Here is a 26634-nt window from a genome sequence, read left to right as displayed (position 1 = left end):
ATAATACATATCCTTAATTGTACAAATGAACATATGAAAAACACTATATACAATCATTTGAATTATTAAAACTAATATATATAATAATTGTTTGTATAATAATATATTGTATACAATTTTGAAAATTGTATGTAATATAACATTTATATTAAAATTGTCATTTAAAATCATTGCATACTGACTTATGAAAAATATTCAAAGCAATTAGTATACAATATAATACATCTTAAAATACTTGGAATACATGTATTTTTACAATTGCATATGTGTATAAGGAGTAGATTTAACCTGCTCCATTATTTCCCAGCCTGTCGAAACTAGTGCTGGGATACGCAGGAGCACTACAGCATGAGAATCCACGTGCTTTTCGCCATACTACACTATCGTTGTGGCGCCATAGGAATAAAAACAACAACAACCTCACCCCTCCCTGATTCCCTTCGTCACGTGTGCACTGCACAGCCATGGAGAGGCTAACCGGCTGCCTCAGGCACGAGGGGGAGGGGAGCGAGTGAATTACTGCATGTTTTCATGTGCGCTTATTTGAGTGAATGGATACAATAATCCAGTTATGTATGTGGTGAAGTACTGTATACGCAGAATTGAACCTAATGTGAGAATATTACCAGAAGAGCAACACTTAACATAGCAGCATTGTCTAAAATCAAATTTACAGAGGCTTAGCCAATGATTTATTCATTTCATGCTTTACAATGCACATTTATTGACTATCATTTTCCAAATAGCAAGTGTGGAACATTGTGAAATCTGTTAATGTATGCTCAAGAATGAGTAATGTGTGTGTGCATGTGATACATCATGCAGTGTCACTCTTACACAGCATCACTTGCATCCTTGTCTGCAGTTTTAACTTGACCTACATTTCCTGGGGAGTGCCGCCACATCGCCACATCGTGTTCTGATGAATGAACCCTTTGAATCCAACCAAACTTATCAGAAAAATGGGGTGCAGATACCCTTCATCCATCCCCAAAAACTAACATGACCTGCTTGACCAAACATTAATTTAACGTTATGTGTTAAATAAAACTAAGGAATCAGAAGAGGGTGATCAACGAGGGAAGAGGAAGCGTGTGTTTGTTTGTGATTTGTAGCTCCGCCCACGCTAGCCACAATGGAGTAAACAGCCGCTTTAATGCCCTCTTTAAGCATGTTGTGGCAAATATCAAAACAAATTGCTGGATAAGCCAATGAGGTCGTGGTGCATTTGTGGGATATCAGCTACTGGTGCATCCGGGTTGAGTGTAACTGCAAAAGACAACACTGTCAAAGCACAACCGTGACATCTGTAGCTTTGACGTCACGAGCACTGACAAATAGTGACACACAAACAGCACAGTGTTACTGATGATGATCACTTATAACGATTATCATTTAAAATATTTGCATAAGTCTCAACTAAGTGGTGGTGCATGGTGATAACCGGAGAGGTTCAGAGTAGGATTTTTGGTTAATCTCTCCTACAATAGGACCTCTTAGGCAGCACTGTACCTCTCATGATCGAAGCCAGAAACCATGGCAACCGAATATCATAAGCCAAAATAGGCTACCTCATCTGAAATGTTGGGAGAAGGAATTTTAAGCGGCACCGTTACAAATGTTAAGTCTGTTTAATCAAAAAGCATGCGTCACTTCCATTGCTGAAGCTGCTGTGATTATCATAATCTTTCAAAAAAGATAATTTTCTGAAAAGTCAAGCCTCAAATGAGTTACACCTAAAGAAAGAAAACAGGTACAGAACTTGATGTAACCTGCCTCGTACCATCCATATCCGCAACGGAAAACAGTAGAATTGGAAAGAATTCATGTGTCTTGGTGTCCTTCTTTCACTGTGAAGGTCTTCATGATCTGAGAAAGTCATTGGTGCAAGTTTTGACTCTGCCTATAGATTAACATAGGCTGTGGCATTCTCAAAGCCTGAAAATGAAGTTTGCATGTGTGAGAAATAGTCTTTAAACCCCTTTTCTGAGCACTGAGGTCCTTTTGTCATTTGATCCCTCGTGACATAATGTTCCTGTGGCTCAAGTGGTAGAGCATTGTGTTAGCAGCGCAAGGTTGTGGGTTCGATTCCCAGGGAACACAAGTTAGGTAAAAAATGTTAGCCTGAATGCACTGTAAGTCACTTTGGATTTAGCGTTTGCTAAATGCATACATTTAATTAAATTTATTTGAGATGTTATTTGACATATACAAAACTGCTGGTTTCAATTTCTTTTGTTTTCTTAATTCTGAGTAAACGTGTGGTGGTCAGTAGAGCTGTTTATGCAGAGTATGGAACTGTCAAACTGAGATGAGATTTTTGAGGGTGTGTATAGCACAAGGTGGATTTGCGCTAAGAGCCTTGAGTCTCTTTTTTAGGCACAGAGCACCCTCTGCTGACAGCAAGAAAGGTGTGTCCAGAGGGCCACTCCCTATTCTCTGGATAAAAATAAATAAATAAAAATAATAAAATAAAACTCCAGCATCCCTGTGATCCTAAATAGGACAAATGATTAGGAGAATGTAAAGAAAAGGAAAATAAAATAATAAAATAAAAATGTATGTACAAAAACATTATTCAATATTTAATTTAAATTATTTAATTTTGTAACGCTTGCGACCTGAAACAGGGTGCAGAATCCTTGTCAGCCTGCAAAGACCAAGCAGTTGTGAAAATGGATGAGAGAAAAAAAATGAATAAAGTAAAATAAAAAAACAGCTTTTTAGAAATGTATTATTTATTGCAATCAATATCTCACATACAGAAAACACTAATATCCAAAATTCTAATTCTTGTAGAGACATAAAATCTCATAATAAGGTTAAAAAAAGGGTAAAGGACAGTAAAGTTTATTTATTTATTATTATTTTTTTAATATTACCCATGGGGAAATGATTGGACTGATGAAGTAGAAACAAGACCAGTAGCAATGTATTACGATCAACAAAGTAAGCAGCACTAGCAACCAGCTTTTTTTTACTGCATAAACTGAAGGATGGCTTTATAAAACTTGATAAAAGATGGTCAATTGAAAATTTGAGAATGACTTTGACATTTATACAGCAGGGGGATGACATGTCTGTAAAATGCCTGTGGTGTGCATGGGTGGAGGGTAAGTGCAGTGTATACATGACACACACAGTAAATGAAAGGGGAGCTAACCCAATGAATATTTAACTAATCCTTCCACTCCCTTCAGCTGCATCAACATGTCTCTTAGTGCAGGCGCTGACTGACTCAGAAAGCACACTGCCATCCTTCTCATATTTAAAAGATGTCTCAGATCTCTAGGCAGTGGCTGTGTCTGCTCTCTCAGCACCACTTTACTTCATGTCATGTCTTAAAAGGGCGATTATTGACAAAGGTCAATGGAAAAGCAAAAATGCACTTAAAAACACACAATTCAAACTGTAATATGTATATTTAGCTTTGCTGAATGGAAACTTCTTGTCATTTAGTTAGCCTATTTTCTATGTAAAAATTTACAGAATTGGGAAAACAATTATTTTAAAATGTATTTGTATATTATGAATTTACATACCCACCCCAGAATAGCCAAATTTTTGATTTTGCTAAATTAAACAAAAGAAAAATAAACACGTATACTAATGAAAGCCAAAATATTAAATTTCATGGATGAATATTTATTGAGCAATTCACTATTTTGTTGAGGGGGGTCAAAATGGCAATCTTCACCTGAGATTCACAGACAAATTACAGTTGGATTAAAAATAACTTCAGAAAGATGTCAGCATCCTTATGTTATATTTACACAAAGATTGGTATGTCTGTTAGTAAAATCTGTTGACTTTGGCCATCGTTGTTGCATTATGTGCCAATAGTGTCAATTCAAAAATGGGGAAAGACCACTTTTCAATTTTTTTTCTCCAAAATAATGTTCATTTTAATATAATTTTAGATTCTGGTTCCTAAGAATCTTTACTTTTAGAATCTTTATTTTTAAGACCTTTTATGGTTTAATCCTATATTGAGATATCAGTGCAGCTCCATGTACAAATTGTTGTATCCTACCCATTTCTAAGTGGTCAAAAACAAAATGTGTTTTTTTATTATTATTATTTTTTTATCTAGTCATCACTGTTGACATTGTCAAATACGCAAATAATAACAGTAACACAGGGTTTAGGAATGTACAGTGTGATACGTCAGATTATGACTGACCATGATTAATCGTCAACTATATATTGAACAGTGAGAAATGTAACATAAGATTGCCCAGGATCTACTTTACCTGGGTTTTAGGATTAAAATAGGACTTAGACAGGTATCTTTAATTGTATGTTCCTGGAGTCATATGGAAATTTCAATATATGTGAAAGTGAACCATGTAGGCCCTTAAAAATGAAGATGCTAAAAGGAAAGTTTGTTAAGACTCAATATCTAAAAGGGCATTAAGATATCTTTAAGTTTGAGTTACAGGTCTGCAAACTTGAAAAGTGCTCTTTCCCCATTGTCTTCACCTTTGGCACATAATGCAACAAAGATGGCTAAAGTCAACAAATTGTACTAACAGACCAATCTCTGTGTAAAAACAACATAAGAATGCTGATCTTTCTGAAGTCATTTGAGCTGGAGACCTCTGGTTGAGTTGACATGGAATGACCCATATGGAGTTTTCTTCAGCTTGTTGTTTCACTCACTCATCTGCCATAACAACTAATGCCTTGGAGATCCTGAGACAAGAACCACCCATACAGTGATTAAGATCTGGTTTAGTCAAGTCTATCAACAGGACAATGAAGTTACCAAAAAAAAATACAAGTATATATATTATGCCATGAAATATTCACATAATACTTTGACAATGACAATAACTTTGCAAATGGTGCCACCTGCTGTTCAAAATAAGTAATCACTTTAACACAATCCAACACCACCATGTTATAACATACCAAAAATCAATATGCATGCATTACACCAATATAGAAATGCATCAAAGCAGTCAGAACACATAATTAGCAGTGGAGGAAGAAGTACACAAAACAAGTACAGTCAAGGCCAAAAGTTTTGGCAGTGACATAGATTTGTGTTTTGCAAAGATTGCAGCTTAAGCTGTTGTTGTGTTCATTCACATTGTGAATTAGATTATTGTGTAGAATGATCAGATGCATTTGAAATAATTGCTAAAGGCTTCACTGGACAAAAAAAAATGAAATCTCACACACACACACACACAAAATAAATAAATAAATAAAACACTGACTAGCTTACATTAAAGGTGTAATAGAAGATCTCAGAAAATGCTAACATTAGTCAGATAGCACTGAAAGCAAAAGTCCCACCCTCCTTGCAATTGCCATCCAAAGCCAAGTCCCCTGAACGCATTTATGCTTACAGACCAGAATACCAGAGACAACATTACTACAATAAGCTACATCAACGGTTCCCAATTTCAGCCCATGTTCCAAAGTGAAGTAAACCCCTTGCTCAGGGAGTAGGGTTCAATGAACACGGTGTAAGGATCATATCGATCAGAACAGTTCATTCACGTAGCTCAAATACAAACTTTACAAAAATACAAAATTACAAACAAAATGTCACTGCCAAAACCTATGGCCATGACTGTATGAGTTCATGTACAGATAAGTACAGTAAAATATTATTCCAGTAAAAGTATGAGGTACTTTCTTTATTTTTATTTTTCTTGAGTGAAAGTACTAAAGTAGTTGATTTTTAATGTACTTAAGTAAAAAGTACTGACTGATTGTTTATTTTGTAATTTTATATAAGCTACTTATATAATTCAATATATGTATATGTATATAGTCATACTGTTAAAAATACCTTTTTTGCTATGGACTACACTGATCAGAGTGATGTAGAAGTATTCACTGTGGAGCTTACACTGCATGTACCTGAGAGAAAAAATGGATTGATCTAATTTTCAGCAGTAAGAAAAAAGGAGTTGTTTTGCAGAACATCACAGTTATATATGATATGAGAATAAGGCCTGTTGTTAGGGATTACATTAGGGAAATATAATTATATGTTTTGATAGAGCATGTTTTTCCATCAAATGTAATCTATCTAGGTGGTTGAAAACAAATATTTGGACTTATACGTGCGCAAAGCCGACCTTATACGTCACCCACCCAGAACTGATACCGTGTACAACAGTGAGCGCAAGATAGATTAAATTGATTTTTATGTTTAAATATGGTTATTTTTCTTACAAAAAAACACATTATTTGCTATAGGAGGCCTTTGTTCACCCCCTGGAGCCATGTGAGACACTTTTTATTAAGGATGGGCACTTTTTATAACTCCGACTGGATTCGTCTGAAAGAAGAAAGTCATATACACCTAGAATGCCTTAAGGTTGAGTAATTCATGGCCTAATTTAAATTTTTGGGTGAACTAACCCCCCATTCCATCCATTATTTAATGTGAATTGTCAAAAAAAGTGTGTTGACAAAAAACTAGGGATGCATCGTCAACTGATATTTATCAGCCGATTTTTCCTCAATTTACAACCATCGGCATTTCAGCTATATAAGGAAAAAGGCAGATATAACCAACCAATAGTTTATTAATTAACAGCATGAAGGTTGTTAAGTGGGCGCCGCAGCATAAATGGCTGCCCACTGCTCCGGGTGTGTGTTCACAGTGTGTGTGTGTGTGTGTTCACTGCTCTGTGTGTGTGTGCACTTCGGATGGGTTAAATGCAGAGCACGAATTCTGAGTATGGGTCACCATACTTGGCTGAATGTCATGTCACTTTCACTTTTTTAATGTCTGTTGCATAATCCTACCGCTGCTGTCTGCACTTTAATGCTAATCAAGTAACAAAAGACAAAAGATTGCATACTATTCTTGACTAAAGAAGTTTTTTAACTTTCATAAGTGTAGCGGACCTCATCTGAATGATGACCAAAAGTTTACTGATGTTTTAAGTTTATTGCGTCCTTTTTCAAACCAAAAAACTCACCATAAAACAAAACACAGCATGAGAAGTGCACATTAAACTCTCTCTCAGTAGTATTATCATCAACATACAGCGGATTACAAAAAAAACACTTATTACAACAAATATATACAGATCCCATGCCCTTTCGAGGTGTTCTTAATAAACGGACAAACTTTAAATCTGAAGAACTGCATGCTTTCATGACCCATATAGCTCCATAGACTAGAAAACCCATCAAAATAAGTGTCCCGCCTTTGTCAAGATCTCATACATTAAACTTACAAAAAATATTAAAATGTTTACAAAAACAAATTAGAAAATTAAAGTCTTTTAAAATTAAGAAAGATTAATATGTATTTAATTTTAACAGTGAAGTGTTATTTTACATTTGTTTATTTCTGTGCCTAAAAACTGTTAAACCTACCTAAAAAGGACCGTTTAATATGTATCTAAGTTCTGTTGTTTTTATGTAGGCCTGCTGAATGTTAAATGGATCCAATCCATGTTCATTAGAAATTATTTGATGATGCAGCAATAAAAAAAATTTTTTGTGTGTTTTTCGTTGTGTCAGGTGTTTTGAACATTGCTGATTTAAAACATGATCAAAATAATATCTATTTTGATGTCAAAATTTCAAAAAAGAGAGGAAGTGACATATCCTACACAGACATTTTTGTGGACATACATTTTAGTGTGCTTAAACAGATCACACTCTACATCAAATTTAGTTCACAAACAACTGACAGTTTTGACCTTAAAAATATTTGACATTGGTGACTTACATTTCGTACCATCAGTCACGCGTGCACTCAGGGGATTCCCAGTTCTCGTCAGACTTGTGAATTCATTTCACCTAAGACTTGCTCTGAATGAATCATTTGAATCAGTGGGTTGTTGACTCAAGAACAGCTGCAATTGGAATCGTTTGGTGTGATTTGCGAACAGATTTATTGAAAACAATCAGTTCGTTCATGAATCGGAAAAGTGCACTTAAGTACAATAACAAAGACCTCGCTACAGTCCACCACTGCTTATTAGCAACCACAGAGAGGGTACCTGGCAACCACCCACAACACAGGGTAGGGTAGGGTATTCACTGCACTACAACTATCGACATATTCTAATTCTAATAGTTCCAATATCTTTGGACAAGTTTATTTATGATTTAATTTTTAATTTTTAACCATTTTAGATTCTAGATACCATATATATATATATATATATATATATATATATATATATAATTGAATACATTTTTATTTCTAGTTGAATAAATAATTAATAATAAAGCATAACTAAAAACTATTACACTACCACTTTGGATCTAGTCTCTTAACAGATCCCGTCAGAAGATATCGGTTTTGTCTGGTACCCAAAACTGTATTAACTAAAAGTCTTCGATCATCCTGAGATAACAGATGGAACCAAGGAAGAGCAGAATTAAGAATTAAGATATACAAAATTAAGATAATTAAGAATTAAGAGGGGGAAAAAATTAGGAGGGTTTATTGATTTTAGTTGCATGTTTCAGTGCACAATTGTTGTCTGACCAGCACTCAGGCTCACCAAGGTTGCATTTACTAGATCAAAAACACAGTAAAACATTAATATTTTAAAATATTATTACAATTTAAAAACAACTGGTTTCCATTTCAACATATAATTTATTCCTGTATTTAATTTATTCCAGCAGCCATTGCTCTGGTCTCCAGTGTCACATGATCCTTCAGAAATCATTCTATGAAACATTTCTTATCATCATCAATGTTGAAAACACAAACATAAAATGCTGCTTAATATTTCTGTGGAAACCATAAGACATGCTATTTTTGGGATTCTTTAAAACAAAAAATATCTTTACTGCAATTTTTGTTAAATAAAAATGCATCCTTGCTGATCAGAAGTATTTATTTCTTTCAAAATAACTTTTCCATGTTCTTTTAAGATTTTATAAGCTTTATTTGATAATTTTTCCAGGGCTTTGAAATTCTCTGGTTTCTTGGAACACTGGTCAACGCATTAGTTTATTTATAACCAGGATTAGAATTCACGTGAAGAAGAGGCTTGTTTTTCCAGTTTTAATTATTTTTCAAATAACCAGCTATCCAGTAACTCATCTCCAGACAAAATGCAGGCAGACTGTAACTGTTCTGCAGCTTTGAACAGCCAGTCTAACAGATACTTCCAGAGAATATTCCAGAGAATAATCAGGCATTAATCTTACATTCATGGTACAAGTTATTCCAGAAACAAATAGCTCAGAGCAATCATGTAAATCCTATTAAAGTGGTGAATCCTCTTGTAGTTTTCAAGATTACCAGATAGTGGCAGTACTGGCTGATATGCAGGGGGAGGGGCTGACACTGTTAAAGATGACCTCAGGCTCCACTGCTAGACACATAATCCACCACTCGCCTCGCAAAAGTACAAGGCATTTGCAATGGCTGCCAGCAACAAGATTTGGAAATGCATCTCCTGTAATGCACATCATCATAACCTCGCATAATAAAATGTTGATTTATTTTATGCACAAGGTTTCATCTTACTGACACCTGTCAGATGAAAAGGGTGTGTTCTCTACCTTAAAGTCAGCAATTATGTGTGCTGCAGCTTGTCAAGGTATCCAAGAAAACAAAGCAAAAATAAATATGGGAGGTTAGGGGCAGGAAATAATAATGAAAATAAAATAAATTGGTGGAAAAAGACACACACACACACACACACACACACACACACACATACATACATACATACATACATACATACATACATACATACATACACAAAAAATAAATAAATAAATAAACCATCACAAGGGTGGAGCCATGTCGTCATGTTAATGACACACACTGTACAGGAAAATTTACATCACAATTAAGCAGAACTAGACCAAATCATGCTGTTTAAAAAACTATACTGGGTTATGTATTAACTTTAAGAAAGGGAAACTGAATCTTCAAGCAAAAAAGGCCCCAATAATCCCCTTTTTTTCATATACAATGCATTTTTAATTTATAAGACTAAGCATTCCTGCCCAGCCGTCTAAAGACGCACACTTTCAGTCTCCACTGCACGCTCTGAGAGAAACTACAAAAGAGATGCATAGATTTAGACTCCCCTCCATCTTGCATATAAATGGGGCCACCTCAAGCAAACTCTGACTCTTTTATTACATAAGACACCATCCTAGAGGAACAGGAAGCTGCATTACTCAAATCTTCATGTCCCACAATGCCGTTCACTTTCGCAGTAACCATGTTACACAATCTGGGCTCACAACTCTGCTGGGGAAAAAATGCAAATCAAGATGTTTTCTCTCTTTTATTTTAGATTGAAACATTATGATATTTGGAATTGATTTTTATATTTTAAATATTATTTTGTATTGAGTTTTTATTTTTCTATTTCCGGTTTAAATTTTAAATAGTAATAACATTATTTTTTTATAGAATTACTGTTTTTGTAATTTCTAGTAACTTAATATTTCATTATTTTCTCAAATATTTTGTTTTTGTTCATTTTTATTTCAGTTTTAGTTATTTTAGTACATTAACAAAATATATTAAATTAATGAGAAATGTTGTTTTGGCAACTAAATGAAAATAAGTTGAAGTTTATTTATAGGCTATATTTTCTTTTCTTTTCTTTCACTCAATGTTTATATTATTTTAAGTAATGAAAGTGTTTTTTGTTTGTTTACAAACTCTCCTGCAATTGCAATTCTCAAGATTCTACAATAAACAATAAATACAATTAAAACGTTCAACAAAAATATTCTCACATTCAAGAAGATACAGCACATTGACACTGGGTCCAAAAAAAAATGTGCAATGTGATAAAACAGTCAAGTGTTTAATCCCAATTTTTCCCGAAACAGCGTTGAGCACAAAGTCATTTTTACAGTCACTATTTTTGTTGTGTTAAGTGTAAAATATCACTGGTTCAAAATCCTGTTCTGCATATTTGTATTTTAAATGTTAAATATGTTTTACATGGCTTTGGATTAGTTGGTGTAATACAAAAAATCAATTACAATATAATAATTGTAATATGGAAGAGACTATAAAAGTGGTCAAAACCCGTAAGACTAATTTTGCCATGGCTTAACTGGAGATTTTGCTATGGGTTTTTATAATGTGGTTTTTTTTTTAATTTATAAGTATATCAAGGTCTGTGGTAAATATAAATTGACTGCAGAACTTTTTTTGGTAACTACAAAAGAATATTAGGGATGTGAGTGTTTGCAGTTTATGTTGTAAAACAAAACATCCAAGTATTGTTGTATTTAAAAAAAAGTGTATTTAGGACGGTCTCGATAACCACAATATCACAAAACCGCGCTATTGACAAGCAAACCACAGAGGTATACAAGAACTACGACTACAATTTTTGCGTGTTTTCTTTTTTCATAGGGTTTTGCCCTTCTCGTTTTACACTTTGTGGACATGTACTGAATATTAAATAAGTTAGTAATGATAACATTATGTGTACCATGCTGATTTGTTCAGAGGTTTTATAGATTTGCACTTAACAAGCATAAACAGACAATGAATGAGAGAGAAATCAACTGAGCATGTGCGATTACTTGCAAGTCGTATATATTTGTGAAAATAGGTTGTCATGTCCAACGAAAGCCAAATCTCTGTCTTAGCATCAACGCATTTGTCAGCTAAGCCTTCTAACATGGCTCTCAAAGTTAAAATGATTTCAACAGTGTTTTTCATTGTTTCTCTTTGAATGAATATGTAGTTGAGTGAATGGTTTAAAGACTCACTCAAAAGACAGTCCCTTGCCACCACCTTGTGGCCCAACAGTTTGACTGTAATAAAACTGACAGCCCATCTAGAACACATGTGGAAATATCAATAGAACATCTCTTGTCCAGTCGGATTCAAGGATCAGAACAAACTATTATACATAATGGCTAGCAATAGCCTAATGCAAAGACAAATCTGAAAGCCTGGCACGTTTTCAGCGCAGACTAATATTGTCAGGGTTTGGGTAGAGGGATGAGGCGAGGACTCAATGATGCAGAGAGAAGGGCTCTTTAATAGTAGTAATAATAAAATAAACAAACGAAAACTACCCCGTAGGGCAAAAACAGACAAAACTTGACAGGCAAGGCAAGACACGATGTGCACAGACAAATATTTGACAACGAACTAGCAAACAGACTGCAAACACAAGGACAATAACTAGGGAGCTAATGAGGAGGGTAACGAGGGAACACATGGGTGGAAAATTACATCAATAACCAGGTAACAAGATGGGTGGGGTCAAGACAATTGACGAGAGCACATGGCACATAGGAACTAAGACAAAAGCCATGTGCTCACACAAAACAAAAACAAGCACATGGCCAGCAAACCAAATCACAAACCATGTGCTTGAATTAGACACAAACACGCAGCTAATGAGCAAGCTCATAAACCACGTGTTTACACAAGACAGCACGCAGCCAGTAAAAACTAAGCTGCGTGCGACAGCACAAGACAACACTTTGAGACCGCACGTTACCACGATAAAACAGAACATGGAGCGCGAGTGTCCGGTCCCCGACACGAAACCGAAACTCAGCAAAACATGAGTGCAGGGATCCGAACATCACGCTCCAACAAGAAACAGGACACGCAGACAAGAGTGCACGGCTCGAGCAGTCTCGAAGCCGCGCTCACATGAAAACAATGACATGAGGAGAGTATCAGGGCTCTGTCACAAAACCATGAATAACACTAGACTGAAGTGACAGAACCCTGACAAATATAAGCGTCTGTGATTGGCCATTGCATTCGTAAGCTCAATAAAAACACTTGTGATTGGTTATAAGGGTCAACGCTACAAAAACACTAAAAATAAAATAAGAAATGCGCAAAAGTGTGAGGGAATCAAAATGTAATTCCACGAATAGACACTTTTCATTAATGTTCACATTTCATTTTAATCCCTACAGCCGTAATTGATTGTTTCATTGTGCAGGGGCAATTATATATATATATTATTATAATTATATATAACGATACATGGCCGGTATTTGCCATTTTTCAAATATGGGCATCTGCCGAAAAGTTTCACTGCATGGCCGATGTGTTCGAGGCGGGACTTTAATTTTGACGCGCGGAGAATGGCAGTGCCTGAGCACACAGTGCTCACACTCTCCCTCTTGTTCGCTGTCGTCGTAACAGTTCTGTCTAATACGGACAGAAGTCTGTCTTATAATATGTCTTTATATTATTAGTAATGGGCATTTATATAATTTAAAAAAATCTTCGAAAGGCTACTAATGAACATTTAATTTTACACATTTATTTTTTAATACATTTTCAAATGATTTCAAATTTCTTAAATATTAATTTAAAAATAATAATAATTAAAAAATAGGCTATCGGCCCCCTTGCTTTACAAGATATCGGCATCGGCTGTCAAAAAAACATTATCGGTCGACCACTAATTCTTACCAAACTTTCAAGGTACGGACATCTTGGTTTGGTGCATGAGGCCTGGAACACACCAAGCCGACTCCGACGAACTAGCGCTGATGAAAGCCAACTGTGTTGTCGCCTCGCGTAGGGGTAAAAAGCTGCACTTGAACACACGAGAGAACTACTGCCGACTGTTAGGTAGTATGCGCATTCTGCGCCTGCGTGTAAATGAGACAACTGTCTATTTCTTCAGATATATTCCTCTATATTCGTCATTCATAAAGGGAAACTGACGCTGCCGGCTGAAGTTATACAAACCGTAAACAAAGCAGCGGGTGCTTACTGTTTTGAATATTAATCCTGCTAAACACTTTCTTTATTCCACTCCTCTCGTGTTAATATTGAAATATTTGCCAAGGAACAATCAGGTAAGATGACATATCATTAGAACAGCCTCTATCTGTACCGTTTTGACTTTTGCTCGCTGTTTTGCTATTATTCTCGTCCACTGACTCGTTCACTAAGCTGAACAGCCAATCAGAGTTCCCTCTTTCACTGACGGCCCGACAGAAGAAAAGCCGACGAGGACCAATTTCAGCCGACGGTGCGGAACACACTGAGGAAACTGCCCGACGGCCGACCGTCGGCTTGGTGTGTTCCAGGCATTCGAACGAATACAGGCAATTCACCCCCAATCCAGAAGGGGGCGCTCACAGCAATGCAACGCTGTTTTATAACCAGCTGCCAGCAGAAGAACAGCAAATGCCTTGAGTTGTGCACTTGAAAACAAAGCCCACTAGACCGTGACCCTGTGCTGATTCTGAATGCGTCTCTCACAGCCTGAAAAAGGAGTATACTTTAAAGGCTTGTGCACTCAACTGTTTGCAAAATGGAGTTTTGTACTAATGTATCCTACCTCTCTCATTCGGCACAAACCCAAATATTCCAAAATATTTCCATATTTGCGATGTAACGTATCTGAATGCTAAACTATTATTTATTATGTAAATTTTAGGTTTTGGACTTCAATCGCGTTCCAACAGGGACACAGAGGCAGGCGCGCTGATGTTTTTTTTTATATGTTTTTTATCACTGTATTTTGTACCAACTGCTCTGTCAAGTTAGCAATGCTGGAACTGATGGGTTTTGTTCGTGTGTGTGTGTGCGCATGGGCATCTTTTTGTGACATAACAGGACATGGGTATGACACAGGTATTACAAGGAGAGGGTGACTTATGAGGACATTACACATGTCCCCATTTTTCAAAACACTTATAAACCATACAGAATTAGGTTTTTTGAGAAAGTAAAAATGCACAAAGTTTCCCTTGAGGGCTAGGGTTAGGTGTAGGGTCGGTGTAGGGCCATAGAATATACAGTTTGTACAGTATAAAAACCATTACGCCTATGGGATGTCCCCACTTTTAACAAAAACAAACGTGTGTGTGTGTGTGTGTGTGTGCACATGCGCGAAGGTGCGATCACTTCAACTGTTTCCTTAAACCAGCACAATCAACTTTAAACACTTATTCTCTTATTAATAATACATCACTGTATAAAGGTCTGCTTTTATTTGTGTACACGCACAATGAAAACAAATCATTGTGCTTTGTAAAATAAAGAAAACAAATAGGATGACGCTTTCTGCTATTTGAGTTTCCTTTCTGTGAACAAATTAAGCCTGTCACAAAAATGTTAGGCTACGTTACATGTCACACTGTAATAATATTTAGTATTTTCACATATAAGAAAAATGGTATTTATACTACTGTCTGTTCAAAATAAATGACAAGAAACCGAGCATGGTAGATTTATTTCCCCCGTTGTACCAAAATGATATTGAACTGTCACCCTTGAACCGAGGTACGTATCGAATCCTGACATCTGCATATCGTTCCACCCCATTATGTATATATATATATATTATATATATATATATATATATATATATATATATATATATATATATATATATATATATATATATATATATGATATCTTATATATATATATATATATAACTGATATCTTATTGAAGTCTTTCACAAAATTTACAGGGAGGAAAAAATCATTTTAAAATAGTTCTGCTTGCAAAGTTACATGTTCGCTTGTAGAAGAAGTGAGTTCTTAGACTAACTGTCCTTGAAATCAAGTATAATATGTTAATTCTAACAAAACAGTGACTTCACTGTACAGTGTAGTTTGTACAGTAAAATAACTGCACAGTATTGTAATAGAACTGATTGTGTGTACAGATGCTTACCAGCAGAAAAGCAGAGGAGGTGACAGAAGGGAGGCCTATCCAGGCACTCGCCAAGGTCGCAATCCTACAGAAATACTAACAATCTGAAAAGAGAGAAGAGAAAGAGTTTTCATTATAACAGATAAAAATAAAAGAACATTTAAAAGAAACAGAGCTGTGATGTCATTGACTGTGTGTGTCTTTAAACAACATTTCCCTTTTTCAATTCCTCTACACATTTATACTTAAGTCTTTCTCCCCATAATTTTGCAATTTAAAGTCCAGAAATAAGCTTTAACACACTAAAGTCAATACATTTTCACAATCTACGCACTCTGTGCATGTTAATTCCGGAATTCATACTTGCTTCAGACTTCCTTCAGTTTTATGTGGGCCTGTTATACCACACTTTGGTCTAATGAATGCAGTTCATCAATTCATTGTAAAGATGCATGGTTTGAGCAAGGCAGGGGTTGATAAGATTTCTGATAATTATGTTCTTAATATTCAAGGCGACTTATGCCCCTTCTTCGTGTACTGAAGCTTATGCCTGTAGGCTGTAAAACTGCGCCGGTGGTAAAGTGCTGGGAGGTGCTCTGGCCACTTCCTCTTGTGCAACACTTCCTCCCATTCACAGCAGACTTCAGCTTTCCATTGTGCTTGCTGGCTTCACCCTCACCTCAAGTCAGTGTAAACCATTTAATGCTGTTTTTTTACAACCTGAAACCCTCAAAACATTGGTGCATAACACTTCTGCATTGTTTGTGCTTTGAACATGAATAATGCCTCAAATCATGAAGCTTGTTGAGAAGGGTGTTAATATTATTATTATTATGATTAGTATTATTATTATTATTATTTTTGTTTTATTAGTTTTTTGCATGGCAGATGGAAAAAACATACCAACCACCAAGAAAAAACTAGGGTTGTCCCTGATATTTTTTATCCGACTAGTAGTAGCCATTAGTTGAATAATTGCACATCAATTATTAATTTAATTATGAGCCTTTAATAGCCTATAATAGCATATTCTGCGCACATGCACATGCATAAAACTTGCCGCAAAGCACTGAAAAAAGTATAATATTCAGTTCCATAGGTTATTCTCGAATGTCTGAATTACTTAGCAAAAGCTCTAAAAGAATACATTTTAAAAAATTAAGTTACTTCCTAATGATCCTTAGTTCCTCTTTAAAGTTTTTATTCAGAATATTTATTAATATACCTGTAATGCAATAAAATTTGCATAAAATTGCAATTTGGTTATAGTTCATCGGGACACTACAGTCAGCCAATGCTAAATTAATCAAAAACAACTTGCTTCATGCCATATTTGTATACTTAATATAGTTTACCCAAAAATTAAAATTGTCTTTATTTACTCACCCTCATGCCATTCTAAATAATAATTTGAAACAAAATACTAATATTTCTGTCCCTCTATTCATACAGAAAAAAAAAAAAACAACCTATACAGGTTTGGACTGACTTGAAGACTAGTGAAAGATTCTTTCATTAAACTTTCATTGTTGAGTTAGTTTCTCTTAATCTGGATCAATTCTGAGCAGTGTGAAAAGAAGCATGGCTGATCCAACTATGAAGAAGAATATGCCTGACCAGCTATGCTTTATGAAGCAACTGCAAATTGGTTCAGTGGTCAACCAAACAATTTAACAAAATGGAACTCAATTTAGATTAAGATACAGTCTCAGATTTGCTGGTATTGCTGTGGTGCTTTATATTTTGCCAACAAACCACCATTACAGGATATAACACGATTATATCACATGTAGACAGAGAGATGAATATCGGAGGAAAGAAGCCTTCGGAGCAGCAGAGGAAGTTTTTATCTAACAGCTCCAAATCTGGTCCCTAGAGACTACATATATGACTTTCTCTGCTACAGTCACTACAAAGAAAAATACAGTCCAGTCCAGTCAATAATGCAGATCCTTCATTTAGTCGTGCATTAAAAAGTAGGCACAGACAAACCAATGGGGAGGAGGGGGTATTTTATTATTTATAATGAAATAATAAATTAATATGCATAAATAAATTGTAAATAAATATTTAGTATTTACTATTATTTTATATTTCATAATAGTAAATACATTTCATTATATTTTAAATTTCAGATGTAAAATTACAGTTTTTATATGAATGGCTGTCTTAATGTATTCATTTTCAAACAATAAACCAAACTTTTGGTTTGGAAAAGATGCGGTTTGCCCTTAAATCTTCTCTTTTGTTGAGATGAGCTTCTCGTTACAAGTATGGGAGGATGGTTGGCACATGCTGCATTCCCAAATGCATGTTAAAGTGACAATCAGACCACATGCAGAGATGGAGTATGCGAACACAGTGCCATGCTTCACTTTCAAACACATCACATATTTAACCACATCCTTTGTGATTTGATCATCACACTAAACCATTTCACTATGTTGATTTTATTTCAATGAATTGTGTAGCCTTATTAAAGTGCCTGAAAACTCTAGGATGAAGATGAACAGCTCATGATTTTCATGCACGGATCGGTAGAAGAGTCTGCGAGGCTTTATCTTTTTAACATGCCAAGTTGGCACATTGGGTGTGTTGGTTAAGTTTAATGGGCCTGTGCTGTCAGAAACACAGTCTATCCTAACAAGTTAATTTGATCGAATCCACCTGATAGGATCTTGATAAGATTCAAAAAGATGACTTATAATGAACTATTCAGCGAATGTAGAGCGAACAAAATGACACTTTGAAAAGGCTGTGTTTAAGTTGCAAAAAGCTGGAGACACAATTGAATGCTCAACTAAGTTTAACAAGCCTGTTGATGTTAACTGGCCTAAATTGTAACAGATAAGCAAGGCATCCAGCACAGTCCAAATATTATCCGACATCTGTTCAGAATTCCTAACAATGTTGAAGTAGAATAGCAGCAAACACCAGAGCTGCAGTCACTGCAATTAGCAGAGCAGTGAAAAATGCTAAAGTGCAATCGGACTATCAGCTGGCCATTGTATCAATGCTGTTAGATCATGCTGTAATCTGCAGGAGAAACAAGTAAAACTGCAGTTACTGTAAAAAAAAAAAAATCCAAGTCATATATAGATTTCATAAGGAATTCATTTTATTTTTATCATACAAATGTACTAATGACATTCAATTAAAACAGACACAATTACAAATATATATATATATATATATATATATATATATATATATATATATATATATATATAATAAATATATATATATATATATATATATATATATATATATATATATTTTTTTTTTTTTACATTGCATATATAATACTTTAAAATAAAGTCTCCCAATACTGGAACAGTGCATCTTCACCATTTCTCCTGTCTTAGGACTTTTTCAGTGCATTATGTTGTATCCTCATAAAGAATATTTAGTCAACAGAAAAATATTGGGGGAAAATATAAGCAGCCAAAGAATACATATATACAGAATCTGCAAAACCTAAGTGCTGCTCCAAAACATATGCCACCACATTTGCTCACCATCCACTTTGTTACAGAAAGAAATGTGTTCCCTAAAAAACAAGAAGAAGAAATGACACACACCCCATATGGAATACAATAACCTCTCAAAACCATAGGCAAGTTCTTCTCTTACCAAGAATTATCAGTCTCAGCGTGGCTGGCCTGCCCACGTCTTTCATGATGCTTCAATGCAAGTTGCCTTTAAAGAGTAACTAAACCCTAAACCAACTTTTTTTAGTTAATGATCTGTAAGAATGGGGCTTTATTAGTGCTGTTCATTGATTCGAGTAACTTTTTTGAAATTTGAGTATAAAGTGTTTTAATTCTACAATATATGGTGTAAAAACGTCTGAGTGCTGCCCTCTTCAGGTTGAACGGTGGCTACTGCAGTTGATTTTTCCTATTGGATGTCGCGGTGGCAAGTGACGTAAGCAGTGCCAGGTGATGTAAGCAGTTTTCAGCTCACCACGCCCCTTGGTACGAGCTACCACACCCTTGGCAGTATAAAACCATCTTGTTCCGTCGAAATCACTGTATTGAGTCAGGAGTTGGAATTGCGAGTATTGAAAATGACCAGTATAGACTATTATAGCATCTATTTAGCATAGCATTTATGTAGTTATTTAGAGTTATTTCGTGTAGCCTATGTAGTTAATTAGCATAGTTGTTAGTGTAACGTTAGTATTGTTAGAACCATAGTTTGTTAGTAGCATAGTATTGCATCAGTTAGGATAGCTTCAAGTTGGCGTAGATTTATCTGTATTTAGTACAGTGGTCAGGATGGTACGTATGTGTAGTGTTGCTGGTTGCGACAGCATTGCTGGACTGCATAGTTTCCCAGCAGACTTTAAAATTAGGCGCCAATGGTTGCATGCACTTGGCCTGGAAGACCGTGAGTTCCCCCCTAGAGCTGGAGTGTGCAAACTGCATTTTACGCGGGATTGCTTCTCCAACGCAATGGAGGTGGAAATGCGCTTCTCCACACAGCTCGCGCTGAAAAGTGACGCGGTTCGGGAGTTAAGACCGCAGTTTGAGCCAGCGGCTCGAATTGATATGGTTCAGGCCCCAGACACCTCGACATCCTCCACTTCAGGTGAAGGTGGGGGAGAAAAGTCCTCTACTTCAAATGAACGCTCTGTTGCAAAGCTTCTTGCGTCACTACAGTCACTCTCCATTTTAGCGACTCTGACAACAGCTGTCAATTAATCCGTCACTGCGGGTCTCAGGTTCACGCCCCACGCACTCAGCCCCGCCCTCGGTTCGTCCCCTCTATCTCCTCTGTGCTCTGCCCATTTTTCAGCATTTTTCAAATATTGCCAGTGGGTGGAGTTAGGCTCTGACCAGGGGTTTAGTTACCCTTTAAAGCACAAACACAAAAAATTCAGTAAAACTTAATTTCCATATAGAAAATAAATAAATAAATTAACAATACAAAATTACAAACTAATGCTAATACTAGGAAGGCAGCTAGCCATAAACCTTTTATTTAACCTAGCTAACAAACAACTTTATTTTCTCAATAGGCTGCTGGCAAAAATTCTAAATTCCACATTAGTAAACTAATCTTCATATAAGTAAACTAATAATAATAAGTGTTGCTCATTAAAATAATTTTAATTTGATAATTTAATAAGCTGACAAAGTCGTTTGTTAAATTAAATGATAGGACAGTTTACCATGGTAAAGTTTATGTTACGTACAAGTTGAAAAGTAAATGTGACTTGGTTAAACTGGTGTGCAAAAATCTGACAAAAAAAACAGACATTCATACATATATACTGCCTTCAAGTGCTATCGGAAATTTCCTATTTCCCACTTATGAAGCCTTAATTACGAGCTTGTCGTATTCAAGTGCTTTAATGTCAGAAAGAACAAAATGTAGCATCCCCTTGGTTGACTATCATAAACATTCACCACCCTACACATGCAGTTTGCTGACAATTCTAGAGCTGTGGTCAAATACATGCTACACTGCTTATAAAACATACAATATGCTTCAGATGATCGTTCAAATCTAGTCTATAAATATGCTACTTTAGCGACAAGATAAATGGATGTAGTTGTTCCATTTGTAGTTGCAGCAGGGTAGACTGAGTACCGTAGAGACACTTTCTGCTTTTTTCAACACTACACAAAAACTAGATGCCCAAATGAAGTGATTTTTCACATGATATGTCTTTTGCTTATGTACTTATGTTTTTTTTTTATTCAGATTTATTCAGACAGTACATTTTAGTCCTCTACATACCTGTATATTCTATAAACCTACCCCTAAACCTATACCCATTACTCAAAACTTTCTGTATTTTCATCATTATGTATGATTTATAAGCTTCTTTCATCATTTTCGCATACGGTTAGAATTTACTGGTATTATACATGTGGGGACATTTGGTCATACACACAGCCTCTGAATATGCATTATATTTTCTGATTGAACTGTTACTGCATACATAGAATATTAAGGGTGTGTCAACTGTACCCACTTTACCACCTTGTAAATTTCACAAAATTCTATGTTATTCTGTGTTATGCTATCATATTAGAAAATAAGTCCTAACTATTTACAAATAATTTATATTTAAAAATAAATAAATAAATAAATACAACTTAACAACTTAAACTAGCAGCATTACAAGATGCTTACAAGAAATATAGACTAGATATATTTACACGTGCTCTGTCCTACGTCCATGACACTGACTCACTGCAAAGTTGCCAGTTTTAAATCTTAATAGCTCTTAGCGCCAAGTGTGCACTTGGATGGTAATATGCATGATGGGCTAGTATTTAAAAAAAAAAAAAAATGCCTTCCAGCATTAAGGTAATAACTGCTTTTTTTTAATATAATCTTGTCTCAGTTATAGATTTGACTGGTAAATTATAAAGAGTGATATTAAAACTTGTTTTGAACAATTTAAAGAATATTGATTTTAACCCTCTGGAGTGGAAAAATCGATGTAAATCAGATTTATTTTTATTTTTTTAGGCCATATCGCCAGGCCCTAGTATGTGGAAAATAATCTGTTTTTTTGTTTGTTTTTTTATCTTAAACCGCCAATAATAGGTTACTTAATAAAAAGATGCCATTAAAAATATTAAAATATACCATCTTTATGTTGTTTCTACATTAATTTGGAAATTCAATGTAAAATTATGACAATATAACAATGTGCGATTAATCAAGATTAATTACAGAAAACGGAGATAATTTTTTCTTTATGACCACACTAGTTAAATTACAGACAGAACCACAGACTGACAGATTCTATAATGTCACATTAAAAAGTGAAAATGCATGCAAATAGCGTTCTGAACACAGACCACACCAAATACAATTTTCTTTTTTTCCCTCATCTGAGTCTCAGTGTTATGCCAGCATAATAAATCATCTCCATTATTGCATAAGCTCATTCCTGTGGATGAGTTTATAATCATCATCACCTGATCAAGCCTGTCAATGCTGAGTTACTATGGCAGCTGCTAAGATTCTGACACACTAAAAGCCTAATTTGAATTCAGAACTGAGAAACACGGAACATAGTACTTGAAACGTCACCAAGGCAACAGCTCGGAACCCATGCTGTTGAGGGGCTGGAGCTCTTGGAGAGGACGGGAATCACGAAGCCCTTTATTCAAAAGAGTTAAGCTAATCACTCTGGAAATGGACTGGCTTACATGAGAATCAAGAAGAGTGTACACGTTACTGAGTGGGTGCAGCAGGAGGCAATTTTATTAGCATAAAACAAGGTTGGCAAAGTGACAATATTAGTGGTGTTTGCAAAAGCAAGCATCTCTATTCCTCATAGAGTTAGGGGGTTGTTCTAAATCTTTACAGTCAAACTTTGGCACACAAATCACTTAGCACTATGCTAGAAACTAGGGCTGTCGCGATAACCACAATATTGTAATACCGCGCTATTGACAAGCAAACTGCAGAGGAAGATAGCAACCGCAGAAACCGCGGCAACCGCAGTGTTCAGTTTTTTTTTTTTTTTTTTTTATGAGGCTGTGGCCGCCTTGTTTTTTTTTCTCAATTTGTCACTGTGCATTCAATGTTACATAAATTAATGATACAATATGGTTACGACTGTAATTTTCTCGCGAGCCTTTGTAGCTTTATGGTTCTTCGTTTGTTTTGAATAGGCCGGCTGAAACGATGGGAGGCGCTCGATCTCGTCCCAAAACCTAATGTCACGTCGCCAGTTTGGGAACATTTTGGCTTTCAACCCAATGAAAAGGGCGAGCCAGTGAATATACATGAGCCGATATGCAAAATTTGCTGCAAAAAGGTTCCTGTGACGCGGCAATACATCTAATTTGAGGTCATCGGGACATTCTAAAACGCTTAACGTGAAAAACGCTTAACGTGGTTTAATGTACCAATACAGTGATAATTACATACCAAACTCACTAAACATCATACTAATAAAGTATATTATCTACAAAAAAATCAAATGATCCCTGAATATGAATTCAACGCGTTTAATAACACGTTAAGCCTTTTCCTCCCATAGAAAACCATAAGGCTTAACGTGTTATTAAACGACTTGCATTCATATTCAGGGATCAACAGGTTTTTCTTTTTTTTTTATACATCGTATACTACTTTATTAGTATAATGTTTAGTGAGTTTGGTTTTTAAAAATCACTGTCTTTGTACATTAAGCGTTTTCTTATAACGGTTTTCTATGGGAGGAAAAGGCTTAACGTGTTATTAAACGAGTTGCATTCATATTCAGGGCTCATCTGTTTTTTTTTTTAGATAGTATACTTTATTAGTATGATTTTTAGTGAGTTTGGTCTGTTAATATCACTGTCTTAGTACATTAAGCCATGTTAAGCGTTTAGAGTGTCCCCTGTCATCCAGCGCAGCTGCCCCCTCAAGCATCAGATCGCGGAGCAACATCAAAAAGAACAGCTGAGACCGGCCGACAGTTAAGAGTAGCTGAAGCCTTTTCGAAATCTGTAAAATACAGCCGTGAAAGTAACAGGCATACCTGCTGAAGTCACGGACAACCTCCGCGTCAGTGCCCATACCCAAGAGAGCGTGAGCAGATAACGAGCTCACACACGCTATCTGCTTGAGGAGTGCATCGACTCCAGCGCGAATCCACTGTCCTGGTGGGCCAGTGGTGGCGCGATAATCAGTCTAGATTTCCGCTGCTGTCCAAAGTCGCGCGCAAATACGTTTAATACATGTTAAAACTCTTTGATTTCTTAAAAAAAATGTATTGGAAAACGCATGTTCTTGTTGCTGTTTGGCATTTATGCAGCAAAATCAGGATAAATTATGTAAAAAAAAAAAAAAAAAAAAAAAAAAAAAAACCGGCGGTAATACCGCATATCGCGCTATTGAGCCACCTATAATAACCGCAGGGGAAATTTCTTAACCGCGACAGCCCTACTAGAAACATCAATAAAATCATATGGAGGTACAATTAAATCAGTTGAATGTACAATTTTTATGTGGTGTACGATAAATCAAGTGAATTAAAACTCATAAATGATACTTACACTCTTAAAAAAAGGTTCTTATATGGTTCTTTGGCAGGACGTATGGTTCCATGAAGAACCTATAATATCCAAAGAACCTTTCCATGGCACAAAAGGTTACTTGAAGCACAGAAAGGTTCTTAAAACTATCTAATGGTTCTTCACACTCATGTTTGTTCATATTTTTGTTTCTGGAGAGTGAGATCAAGTGAGCTAAATTGCCCTGTCAGGTCCTGAACTCACTCCAGATTAATTTTCTATTAGTTGCATTCAATTATAGTGTAATAAAAAAGTATTAATTTTAAGTTATATAAATAGTGTTGTGGTGTTTATTAATTAAAAAAGACCAGTGGACCCTTTTATATTGATTATCTATTTTAATGCTGTTTTGCATGACTCAAAAAAATTATTAGGCTTGTTATTTAAGTTTAGTATATAAAAAAACACTGCATGTTTTAAAATGAAATAAAAAGGCAGAGTGATATAAAATCTTAAAATATAAAAGTGCCACTTTGTCCCACTATCCATTTTGCACCTATGAATTGGTCACAAAATGAGTTTAAAATTCATGATTTAATAAAGATTTAACGTGATATTAAGTTGTTCAATGTTCTTATTCTAGAGGTTTATTTATGCAAATGCTGCATGACTTTGACGTGTTTTAATGGGCGTGAGTGCTGAATACTGGAGTCTCATTCAAACGCTGGAGGGGAGTTGCCATGGAAACAGGGTGACACCACCAACTGACAAACATCTCTTGCTGCTGTTTTCACTGTTTACAGGTGAATTAAGTACCTAAAATCACACACATACAACTGTTTCTTTTGGATATTTACTTAACAGAAAACTTTGAAATAGTTTGTTAGCATCTCAACTGTTTTCAGGCAAGGTAAGCTAGCTCTTCAGCTTGAACTCTTTTTAATGAAGTTTTCAGCTTTTAAATCATATCTTTATGTGAAGGTTTTGATAGCTTTGTGAAGAGTTTGCTGTCAGTTTGCCAACGGCTTATTAAAAATTGTCTAATTGACATTCACAAGGAGCGCGAATTAACTGAATCTAATGTTAGTTCAAACTTGTTTTTATCGTCCATGGTAAACAAATATTGATAAAAATTGTTTTGTGGATTCAGGAGTGATAATATTATCTCTCTACAACAGAAGAGAAGCTCCAAAATTTCAAAGTTTCTGAAGGAAGCTGCTGACAGAAATGCAGGAAACAAAGGTTAGCCGAGAAAGCTCTTTAAAAATGTTCATATGCATTTTCTCACAACATTTTTTTTTAGATCACCATGCATCTGTTATATTACAGTTATTTTAGGAAGGTGCTGACGTCCAAAGCCGAGTGACACAAACTGTGTTAATTCTGTTATTTTAAGAAACTGGTTTGTGTGTGTTGGCTTAGATATGTATATTATATTATTTTTTGCATTTCACTTCTGCTCTAGCTTGCTTCCTTTAAAATAAACCTGCCTGTATACTAAATATTGTTGGCTCTGTGATAAATGGCATTTTATGTTTCTAGATTGTTCTATGATAATGGCAATTCAGCAGAGTTGGAGCAGACCTCCTGTCGGACAACATCTCTAAGGTGCTATGAACCATATGACTAGTAAGTAAATCCTCAAACATTCTGTTCAAAATGTAGATTTTAGTATGATTTTTTGAATGTTTTTTAACGTTTTTTCTGCTCACCCAAGTCTTCTGCTCACTGCATTTATTTGATTAAAAATACAGTAAAAACAGAAATATTGTAAAATATTATTACAATTTAAAATACTTAAGAAATCAGTGTCACCTTCAGAAATCATTACGGCTGTGGAGTAATGATATAAAAATTCAGCTTTTTATCACAGGAATAAAAATTAAATTTACAGTATATTAAAATAAACAACAGTTCTTTTAATTTGTGATTATATTTTACAATAACACAATTTTCACTGTATTCATGATCAAATAAATGCAGACTTTAGTTGCAAAATTTGTATTTGTTTGTTTGTTTTTCAAAAACATAGTAATATTTCCAACATTTTGACAGGTATTTTACAACAT

The 26634-nt window shown here is 35.3% G+C and overlaps 1 protein-coding gene across 2 annotated transcripts in view; it reads right to left on the bottom strand.

The window, feature by feature from the left end:
- LOC132123975 (CYFIP-related Rac1 interactor B-like) overlaps positions 1-26634 on the bottom strand; it is a 74487-nt gene that overhangs the window by 23778 nt on the left and 24075 nt on the right. For both annotated transcript variants that reach the window (XM_059534679.1, XM_059534677.1), the window contains exon 2: positions 15612-15694. The gene's annotated coding sequence lies outside the window, so the exon portion shown is untranslated. The remainder of the gene's footprint in view (positions 1-15611; positions 15695-26634) is intronic.

Source organism: Carassius carassius, chromosome 42, assembly GCF_963082965.1.
Source record: "Carassius carassius chromosome 42, fCarCar2.1, whole genome shotgun sequence".
In the NCBI taxonomy this organism is placed as follows: domain Eukaryota; kingdom Metazoa; phylum Chordata; class Actinopteri; order Cypriniformes; family Cyprinidae; genus Carassius; species Carassius carassius.
This window is presented reverse-complemented; position numbering and strand designations above follow the sequence as displayed.